The sequence below is a fragment of the Lissotriton helveticus genome, chromosome 2_2 (assembly GCF_964261635.1).
Source record: "Lissotriton helveticus chromosome 2_2, aLisHel1.1, whole genome shotgun sequence".
Classification (NCBI taxonomy): domain Eukaryota; kingdom Metazoa; phylum Chordata; class Amphibia; order Caudata; family Salamandridae; genus Lissotriton; species Lissotriton helveticus.
In genome coordinates, this window is record NC_136060.1 from 198,976,296 (window position 1) to 198,988,394 (window position 12,099).

The window sequence follows — 12,099 nt, forward strand, 5'->3', positions numbered from 1 at the left end:
TGATGGGGGTATACTGCTGTGCACCTCCACTCTTGTGCAAGCACCTGAACCTGCTTTTCCAGATACCAAAGGTACGCTCTACGACATTTCTTGTGCTCTTGTGGGCCCGATTATATCTCCTTTGGCTGGGTGTTGAGGGGTTGAGGTAGGGGGTGAGTATGAAGGAGCGGAGGGCATATGCACTGTCTCCTACAAGGAAATGGGAATACATGACTCACATGCATACATGTACTTCTTACTGCAATAGCTGTTAAAGGGGTCGCACACTGTGTCTTACCTAGGAGGTATCCTTCACCAAATTCCTCCGCTGTCAGCCGTCAATAGATGCCGTTGTTCTGGAATATAAAGGAGTTGTGGGTACTCCCTGGAAATTTTGCCACAACGTCAGTGATGGCGCACTTGGCATTGCAGATCACCTGCACATTGATGGTGTGGGTGAACTTCCTATTCCTGTATATATATTCAGTGGCAGCAGGGGGACAAATGGTAATGTGCCTGCCATCAATGCAGCCAATGATATTAGGGAATCGCGCCATCTGGTAAAAGTCAGATTTTCAGCATGGGTTGCAGGAAAAGTTATATAATGCTCCATCCTCTGTAACATGGCATCAAGGAATTTGTGGAAAAAGCGTGACAGGCTGCTCTGGGTCACCCCACCTACTGCAGCAACCACGCTCTGGTAGCTCCCAGACGCGAACAGGTGTAGGCTGCACAGCACCTGCACGTGGGGTGGAATAGCATGTGCCCTTGGGGTAGTGTGCTCCAACAGTGGTTGGAGGTCCCTGATGAGGTCCAAGATGGTGTCTGGGGCCAACCTGTACCTCTGGAGTATCTCTGCCTCTGTGAGCATGAACAAGGTGATCCTCTGTCTGTAGACCTGCTCCTCTCTCTGCCATTCCCTCTCTCCTTCCTCCTGTAGCCGTAGCCGTCTTGCAATGACATAAAATGCCGCCATTGTTTAAAAAGAATTGCATTGTGGGTCCTTTTTTATAGGCTGTACCTGGTTACCACCTGATTACAATCCATGGTAAATACTGACTCTTAAATACCGAATTTCAAGCAAATTCAGTATTTAAGAGCTTACCTACATCTCAATATTCAATTTTACCACTTCTTATTTACCGATTCGGTATTTTACCGATTCGGTAACTTTACCGAATCGGTAAATGTACCGAATAGGTAAATTTATCGATTCGCAAACCGTTGCGATTCGGCAAATTTACCGATTCGGTAAGTTATCCGATTCAGTAAATTTACCGATTCGGTAACTGTACCGATTCGGCAAATTTACCGAATCGGACGATTTTCGGTCCCCTACATCACAAATGCTCAATACCGGTCGGTAACGGCCGAAAATACCGATTTTCGGCCGTTACCGACCGGTAAAGGGCTTCCTACATCTGGCCCCTAGAGTGTTAATGGTTGACGCTGATGGATGGCATTGGTGGTGGTTGATAAAGTGGAAAGACTTACACAGGAATGTGCTGCATAAGTCCGTTTAAGGTTCATGTTTTCATTAGTGTATTCGCATAATTTAGTATCAGGGCTGCTTTTAACACTTGAAGGTGTGAATGAATATCCATTTGGTTGCTGAACAGAGTTAATGGAGCCAAAGTGTTGAATGCATAATACATTGTTCAGTAGGGATGGTTGGTGTAAATTCTTAATTACGCAGTCTTCATGTTAAGGAATTCCAGGAGATGTTATTGTTCAATCCATCCACATCTGTCTTAAGATGATGGATCCAGCGTTGTTCCTTTTTGAAAAGGATTTGTTCAGCATTGTTGGTCTTTATCAGTAATGTTTCCAGTACTACCAAGTTTAGGTCATCCGCACTGTGGCTACTCTCTATGTAGTGTGTGCTCATCCTCGTAGTTGATCTTTTACAGTTCACGTTACTTTTCTGTTCACAGATACGCTGCTTTATTTTGCGACATGTCATCCCAATGTATCTCAGATTACAGGGACACACAATCATGTATATTACATGTGTGGTGGTGCAATGCCCAGGTTAAATCTGGTGGGAGTTGTAAGGTTTTAGTTACTCTTGTCATCTTGCAGACCAAGCAGGAGCACATGGTTGGTGTCCAACGACTGGGTTCATATTCCAGGCTGCTATTTTTGTGTCTCTCTTCAAGATTTGTGCCGGTCTGGTATGCACTAGAAAATCTTTAATGTTTCGCGTCCTCTTGTTCGCAAAACGATGTTTAGGCCAATTTAAGTTATTGGATGTGAGGATCCTCCAGTTCCTGTTCATGATTTTTTTCACTGTGTTCGATGATGTACCATATGTGGTAAAAACAGGTCAGTAGGTCATTAGGTGTCTCCCCTGGAATTGTTTCAAGTAGACATTCCCTTGGCTGATTGCAAGCTCTTTTCTGGCATTTCCTCATGATCTTCTTGGGGTAATCTCTCATCTCAAGTTAGTGTTCCAGTTCCTTGGCTTGTGTCTTGAGGGTGTTCTCAGTGTAAATTGTGACGTCCAGGAAGTCTAGTTGCTTTTTTTCTGACGTGCATATGAATCTCAGACAACTGTCTCTGGTATTGATCTATTCGAGGAACTGTTTTAGTGTTTCTTGGGTGTCCTCACAGATCATAAAGATGTTGTCAATATAGTGCCGCCAGAGTCTCACTTGAGTCAGATAGGGATTACTTTGATTTTATATATGTTGCTGTTAAAAATCGCTCACGTATAGTCCGGCTACTCTAGGGGCAAAAGTGCTGCCCATAGAAGTGCCGTGGGCAGGACAAATGATCCATTCCCCCTCTCTGATTTTGTACTAACCATTGGAAGCCGAATGGATCATTGCTTCTTCTTCTTCCCTCCCAATTGATTAAAATATATTCAAGCAGCGCACAGCTGTGGGAATACCCTGTGCAGTTACTGGCGACATACGCCAATCCTCCATTAACACGTACCACAAATTGTGGTTCTGTTTCAAAAATACACAAGTAGGAAGACAAAAAATAAGTAGAACATAGGCGTCCAACTTGAACAAATATGTGTGCCGGCAACACATAAAGAGGAGATCCAGATTTCGCAACTCTAAGCATGGCTTCCACCTGAGAGACCTGAATGGCATTGAAATGTTTCAGGCCTTCATTTGAACTTCTGTCAGTCGGTCGTTGGAATGCTCAACGTGACATGAGTTTTGAGGGAATTGATTGTAAATTAAAATAATGTTGTCATCATAATACACAGCTATACTGTCACATAGTCCCTGGGAGGGGAGAATCTGCTAGGAGCAAGCTGTTGGTGAAGGAGTTAAGAATTTTATAAAGTTCCTTAGTAGAATTTCCTGCCTGGTTAAGTTTTAGTATAACATGAGAGTTACATGCCTTTTTTAAGTTCTTATGACTAAGGAGTGAGGGGCAATTTAAAGTTAAGCTTATTTATTTCTGAATGGGATCTGCACCAGATTGTTTCCCAGGTGTTTGCATCTGGATTTTTCACTACGTAACTCTACAGTATACCAATCTTCACCTTTTCTTTAGAGTTACTATGTCGATGTTTCTCGGAGCCAACGTGTCTATCACTGCACTGATGGCGTCATAAAAAACCCTACGTTTCTTCGTACCGTCCATATGTTCATTAAACAGGAGGAGCAAATATTTTGCTAAAAGAGACATCGCTTTCGGAGGCCATTCAGGGGTCATACGGCAGTATGGTGTCTATGTCAACTATTAATCAGAAATGGAATCATAAAATTATCTGACCACATCAATGGGCAAGGGGCATCAGCAAGTACGAAGGATATATTCATAAATATGATATCCAGGGGATGACCTGCCGAGTGTGCAGGGTCAGTATTGTTATTCCCCAAGCCCAGGGAGGCCATATCAGCTAATAATTTGCAGCATCTGCATTCTCATTATCTTCGCTATGAATATTAATATCCCCTAGTAGCAAAAGGTTTTTGGAGGTAATGGTGTGAGGGGCAATTTTCTACATCATTTTTTAATTTAAATCTTTAAGTGGCCCAGGGGGACGAAAAATTAGAACGCCCTTTAAATTTTCCTGGGGTGTCAGATCAATTTTAAATATACAAATTTCCATCGTATTGTCCAATGCAGAGTCAATATCTGTGACTTTCAACGCCTCTTTGTATATTATGGCAACACCACCACCCACTTTCCCTTCTCTGCCAAGTCTGTCAAGTCTAAGAATCCGGTAGTTCTCAGGGAGGGCAAGGGCAATATCAGGCATTGAAATGGGCATACGCCATGTCTCAGTTAAAAAACCTAAATCTGGGGAATTCGAACTCACCAGATTCCAGAGTTCCATGGCATTAGGTAGTGAGTGTACGTTTGCTAAAGAACACAACTGGTTTGAAATGTGGGGTCTAACTTGACTCTATGAACTCTCTTCACTGTGAAGATGGGATCGAATTCATGAGAATGTTTCAATGTTGATTGCTGCATTTGCACCTTCTGTGTTATCTGACAAACTATCAATTCAGTGATTGTTACCCCTTGCATGGACTTCTGCATCATTTGTGTGCCTCTCAAGAAATTGAACTTACTCTGTGAGCTCTAGGAGTTGCTTGTTTACATCAGATATTTGAGGTAGAAGGTCTTTCAGCATGCGCTAATTGTGTTCAACTCTTTCCTTTAATTCCCACTGGCTCACTAGCCTGGCACCCAGTAAAGGTGAGAGTGTGAAATTGTCAGCCTTTAAAGGGCTGACAATTGCACACTCAGCCTTTAATAAGACTGGCCCAAGTTACCTTCTTAACAGGATGATCCCCTACCTCCTGAAAAGAGCCATACGGTCACAGTTGACCCATTTATTATCCATTCCATTCACCAATAGAAAGAAAAGGGGCAGTTTGCCTGCTCCGAGATTGCAGCCAACCTCTGGAATGATTTTCCCTCCCTCAGATGCATTGTTGATAAAACATTATTCTGCAAACAATTGAAAACTCACCTGTTTAAGGAATACGATGCCTCGGATCCTCCCTACTGGCTCTGGCCCAGTGCCGGGACACTTTCAGAGTATGTGTACACTCAACAAATCCTTTCATGCATTCATTAATTCATTTATTCATGCATTAGTCCCAGCTCTAGTGCTACAGCATCTATGCTTAGGTCTCTGCTCTAGACAGAGCATGTGCTGTCTCGAAGAGACATGTTGTATATGCTTTGAGGGATTCAGCCGGGCCCATAGGCTTCTCATTTGCTAGTTCCATCAAAGCTTTCCTATTCTTTCTCAACATTTGTCTACAGCGTGCATGCTTCATACCTCTTCCTGTGTTTAGCCTCTCCAAGAGCAGAGACCAATTACAACTACCCATTCACAGCTCCCAGTATTTGGAAAACTATTTTAATTGATTTTGAGCACTTCATAGGTACCGATACTACTGTCCATAGGTACCGATACTACTGGTCTGACCTTGCTACGTATGAGTGGTAAGTTCACCATTAAATTAGGAGCGGCAAAGCGCTCCTACACACACAACCCAGGCCTGAAAAGCTTCTAGAGTTCAGCACGAGACTGAAACATGTTGACCAACACCAGTGTGGTTGATTATTAACTTGATCCACACTCGCACCATTCCTTTTTTAATTTTCCACGTCACAATTTTTTCCATTAAATACTTGTCATAAAGTGATGTCGGGAATTTTAGCTTCCTACACTAGAGCACCTATACACCCTCTTGTTTTTCATTACTTGACACTACTGACAAACCAGTCGGTCTCCCTCCAGGTGGAGGTACAGCATATTCACTAAAAGAAAGACCTGATGATGATGCTGCTACAGTACACTGAGGCGGAGAACCAAGATATACTGCCCGATGCCTGTGTACGTATATGAGGGCTTTTATGAAGGTTCCCATACAAACAAAGACCCTGATCCATTCTCCCCTCTCTGATTTTGTACTGCAGGGACCTCTTACCATACCCAGAGCCTTTTGCGCTGAGTGTTCCTATGGCTGTCTCTTTCTGTACGTAGAACTCTGATTCAGGCTTTGTTCATTGGCCGCCTGGATTATTGTAATGCTCTACTAGCACCTGCTAACAAATCTCTTCTCAGAAGATTATAGATTGTACAGAATGTTGCTGCGTGCCTGGCTCTCAAAAGGCCGCCTCACACCTCCCCAGGGCTATTGTTAAAACAACTCCACTGGCTCCCCATCCCCCAAAGAATTAAAGTTCAAGCTTTGCTGCCTCGACCATAAAGCACTTTATTGTACGAGCCCTAGCAACCTGGTGGACAAGTTTAAAGTCTACTGTCTGAATCGTTGACTCAGATCGGAAGGTAAAGGGTTACTAGTGGTCCCCAGCTACAGAAAAATACAAACAAGCGGCAAAACTGTTGCCTACCTTGCCCTGAAATACTGCAACACCTTGCCGGAGGCCGTGCGCAAATGCCCCAGTCTTTTTCACTTCAGGAAATTCCTGAAGTAAGAAATATTGCGGGATTGATCTGTGTCTGTCTCGTACCCTCTCTATGGTAGAACAGAGATACCCTTGTGGGGGTGATTCCAGTACTTTACAAATCCCTTACATACATACATACATAGAGTACCAGTGAGACCCCCCTCCTCGGGAGAGCCACTGAGACTGTTGCTGACAATGATTTAACATTATTGAGATGCTGCACTACAGACTTGATTGACAAGATTATCCTGTGAACTTGAAGACTCAAAGGTAATGATCTTTCGAGACTCCACACTGGCAGTGCAGTACAGCCGAGCCTCCTTCATAAATGTCAAAGAGAGGCTAGAGACCTAAGTCTGAAATATGCACGTCTCTTTCAGGTAGAGATAAAATCATCACAAATCAGTGTTCTCTCAATGGATTAAACAACTTGATGCCACTGAAATGCATGCCAACAAGCAACATAAAGTCATCATTAAGCATTCCAGGTTGTGCTGTATCACGTAAGCTGCATCGCCATCAACAACTCAAGCATTTAGTAAAATGCCCAGGCCTTGACAGGTAACGTAGGAAAAGAAAGCAGCTCTAGTTGTAGCTGTAAACCTGTGGGCCTCTAACAGTCCTTAAACAAAGAAAGACACCAATGAAGCAGAGTCAGGGGGAAATGTTAAAGGGGCCAAATATTCTCTACCACTTATTCAGTCTAAGACAGGTGTGCCTTATTAGGGTTTGAGTAGAGGTACCTTGTGTAGCTGATACTCTATAGTTAGATGCTCAGATAAGATTTGCACTGGTGAAAGATAGATTGGATGAGTTGCCCGTGGTGCAAGTTTGCATATAATTCCTTAATAAACAGCTGCAAACCTTTCAGAACATGTTTTATTTTAAATTGTCAAACTGGTCTGGGATAGCATGGCTCTTGGGAGGAGATTTTAGCACCGAAAACTTGACAGGCCCAAACCACCATTGGCCCAGTTACCAGTTATCCTAGACTCCAAAACCCGTGAGCACTAGCTTCAACACTGATACTGTGGAATTCAATTCAAGTCAGTACAGTTTCAAACTTTATTCGGCTAATTAAGTAACAGCCATAAAAGTACATAAAACATAATGAAAAAACATCACAATATAGCAGAATAGAGCACAGTACATAATTTATAGACAAACATAATGCTAATACATAATTTACTAATTCCCACTACCAATACAATCTAATTCATGATACTCTTCCTCAAGTTTTAACCTTTAAGTAAAAAACAGCAACGTTGAAACACACTGAATAATCATTTACAATGACAAATAATGCAAGGTCCCTTTGTAATTCCTAACATTCTGTGCAACAAAAAGCGGTTTAAGATATTGCCGCCGATAACCGGAGTAAAAACTGCAAAATAGTATGAAGTACACCGTGCTCTGTTTAATTATACAATTGGGCAAGGAATCGACTCAAAGGGACACATCTTCATTGAAGGTCAGGCTACCAGATGGTGCACAATGCTAAGCCGAACCCTTGTCAGCACGTAACAATGTTGATTATTGGTAACTCTGGACCAATAGTTTTGATATCCCTCCTCCAAAGAAAGAAACATATACATGTGGTCTGTTGTTTTCATCATTTCCAATCTCATTCTAAGATCCAACTATCCCTAAAAAAAAGTCAATTTATCCGGGTTCTTGGTGAGTGTCAGGACATTAAAAGGAGCGTCCCACACCACCAATTTTAAAAAAAGTACTAGAAGAAGAGTTAATATACGACAACCTTGAAATATGTGAGGCGTTGTCCAAAGTTAAACAATCTAAAATGATCGCATTAGTAAAACTAGTCTCTGTTTTTGATCAGATAGAAAACCAAAGAAGGAGAGGTTTAACCAAAAGCAAATTCTCTAAGTATTGTAGTCCCAGCCCTTGGTGAACAAGACAGTTAGAAGTAGAGGTGGGGAGACAAAGTAAACATTTATCAAAACTGTTCTCCTCTAATTGTAGTTAGTTACTAGAGGTATAACACCAAAGTTTGGCCCAGTAGGTGGCAGGAGCCACTCCTCTATATATATCTATCATTTCATTAATTGCCGGCTAAACAATTTATAAGAAAATGTCAAAATTCCATTGGTGTTTCAGGCTATTTTAGATTTAGCATTAAGAACGTGTTGGGTCCAGCAGCCATAACTCGAGAATAGTACTCCTGAATGACAGAAAGAGTTTACACCAACAATGGGTGTATTATCAATAGAGGAAGATCTACATTGTTCTGATTTGTGCCCACAGATTATTCTGACAGTTTTAGATTTATTGATCGCCATTCCCCTTGTGGCCATAAACTCCCCAAAAGCATTCAACAATTTCTGTAGGCCACCCGGGGTCCTAGCTTCATCAGCAAATAATAAAACTGGAATAGGACGCCCTGCAACCAAAGAAGCATCCGCTTGTATGGCTTTTAAAAAAGTATCTACCCCAAAGCGGGCCAGCACTCACCCTGTGCTCCATAGCATACTGTACTTGATCAATTTGAATACAGGCGTGCACAAAAATGGACAATTGCTACTGGAGCACCAAAGGACATCAGCGTTGACTACAGAATAGAGTGGTCAGCTATATTGAATGCTCTACTAAGGTCTGCAAAATAGAGATAGAGAGACCCTGGTTGAGCCCAGGTATATTTCCCTATCAACAGATCCAAGTTAATGTGTTGCTCTATTGTTCCTATGCCCTTTCTGAAGCCAAACTGTACTGGAGATAGGATAGAATTATCATCTACCCAGTCCTCTAGCCTCTTCAGTAAAACTATGCTTATCACTTTTACCGAGGAGTCCAGAACTGACATAGGATGACAATTCTTTTTTGGTCAAACCTATCACCTTTCTTATAAATTGGCACCATAATGGATATGCCCCATGATGGTGGACTTGTACAGCTGGCAGCAGCATTAAGCACCCTAGCCAAAATGGGTCCCCATAACAACTGTTTTAAATACTCAACAAGCATCCCGTTGGGTCTAGGAGCCCTTCCACCAGCACTTTTTCGCAGGGTTAGAATCAACTAGGCTTCTGAAATATTTCGTGGAAGAGGGTTCTGATTAGATATTGTCACCTGAACATCACTTCCACCTTCCTTATGTGTATATTGAATGCTGCTAGAAAAATGTTCCACCCATGCTTCACAAGAAACAAATGGGTTCATCTCTGGAGTGTCATAATTTTTTTTAAACGGGGCAGTAGCCGTATCAAAAAATAGTTTACTATCTTTAAATTCTACCATTACAAACAACTTAGACCATACTTCTTCCTGGAGAGTGTTCTTCCTTATGGCAATTGGCTGTTTATATTCAGTGCTGAGAGATGTAATTAGGACAATATCCCGGGGAGAACTATGTAAGGGTACCTTCAGGCGCTGAGAGGGCAAAGTACATGGATGGTCAAACCATCCATCTTTACAAGTCAGAAATTCATTATTGGAACTTACTATGTGATTACAATTATCCAGTTACATGTGGGGCGTTACCTCATCATCTAAACAATAGTTAAATTCCATAGTATTACTGGTTAAGATGTCTTGAGTTAAACTATGTGGATCAACGCCTACCCATTTGATTCTCACCCCATTTGGTCTTGTGGGAATGATATTATTAGCTACAGATGAAATCACATTTTTCTTTCTACAAAAAAAGGGCAACTTAACTGGGTTATGACCACTAATTGAGGTCTGAACCACACTAGGGGTACCACACTTACGACTTGCTGAGACAGACACCACTCTATGGATGAAAATCGTGGCATCATTTCTTCCCCTAAAAGTAGAGATTAGGTTCCCATTCTCGCCCTTTCTACAAGTCAATAAATTCAGTTCATACTTGGCAATGGTTAAATTAAGGGCATCCCCATATGCATTGTGACAAAAGTGTGTGGAAACCACCCATCTTGATCGGAGAGTCCACACACAGAAGATACCACAAGGGAACAGACCTGGAGGTTAAAGTCTCCTATCCAAAGGATCACAAAGTTTGAAGAATAGGGTGCAGAAAGGCTTCCAAACCAAGATCAAGGGCATGAGTCACCTTGCTTTGCATACAATCATTATTGCAGAAGTTGACCGGTTCACACCCTCACTTGATAGTAAGCCACATCAACTGGGAATGGGGCCCTAGCATTGAGCTCTTTTTAATAGTTACAGGAAGCCTATTGGATATAAGAATCTGTAGCCCTCCCTAAGCCCACCCCGCACAATTGGATATAGCACCCATGAAATGTGAAGAGAACCCCTCAACATGTATCGGGTTCACACATTATGTTTACTGTAAACAAAGAACCTCAAGGTCAGATCGGGTACGGGCCCATTCCAAGCTTCCTATATTATTTGAATGTCCCCCCACTTTCTAGGATGCAAAATATGAACAATAATTTGTGGCCTAATTAGTGATCCTAAAGGGTAGAGCAATAGGACGCAAACAATTAGAGCTGGGATAAATACCATAACTACCATTAATAGCAGAGTCAGCACTATCAAAAGAACTAGAATTTCCATTGATATTACCGTGAGCATTCCAGGTAGTTCTAAGTTGGATAAGTCCATCCCAGCATGAGCCCCACTTCCTCCCATGGTATCTTTACCTCTCAACCTCACTTTAGTTATACTATCCATGAGTCAGTCATTAACTTGCAGGGAGCTCAGCACTTTAAATCAATTAGAAATAGCCGGAGGGGAAGAAAACAAATATCATGGCCATACACTCCAGGTGGATTATAACTCACTTTATGGGTAATGTCAGAAGAACGTAAATGAAAGTAGAAAAAGCCAAATTGATAGTGAGTCATGGTTCTAGTGAACGGGGAAGGCAGCGATGATTTGGCCAAGATTTCCCGGGCATGACCTGGATGACAACAATTAATAATAATGCAATGCCCTCTCAGAGAGTTCCTGAGCGACCCAACTCACCCCACTCTCCTAACAAACAATATTTGATGTGCACGATCAGGAGGAAATAAAATATTCATATTCAGCCAGTGCATACATTTGTTCTTCAGGGTTGCAGTGAATTCTTGTTGTACTGTACTGAGTCCAGAGGGGGCACATAGACCAAAACAGCCACATTGGCCAGCATGCAGATGGCAAATTAATTGTGGTAGGGTGACGGGGGGCAATCCACCATTAAGTTTGGCAACACTCAAACCAGAGTTTAGCTAATTCTGCAGCTGTGTTTTGAACAGGGAGAAAAATTCCCATTTTGGTTATCTATAACTGTTAACTGTGGACATAAGGGGCGGGGAATCAAAGCAACCCCCAATAAACTCCCAGTTTCAGACTCCCCACTGGCTGACACAAGGATGCCCCTAACCCTAGAAGACACCTTACTAATTTATTGTGACCTAATAGGATTAGAATTAATGACAGAACTTTTCTTGCCTAAATTTGTATGGGATCGCTCAACTATAATATCACTGGCGCTAACCATACACCTACTAGTTTTTGCAGCAACAAAGGGAAGTTACTTTATGAATATTATCTTCTAAACTCTCCAGATTCTCCTTTAATGGTAAAATCCTGTCTTTAACAATTTCCAAAAAGTTACGTATGGTAGGAACCAAATGGGACACATCTATAGAGGCAGAATTATTGTCAAACCCAGTACAGGTTTGTAAAATCGGTACAGTAGGGTTTGTACTAGCAGCCACCACCCTCTTGGACTTTCTCTTGCATTCCCCCATTGGTGACCGTACCAGCGAA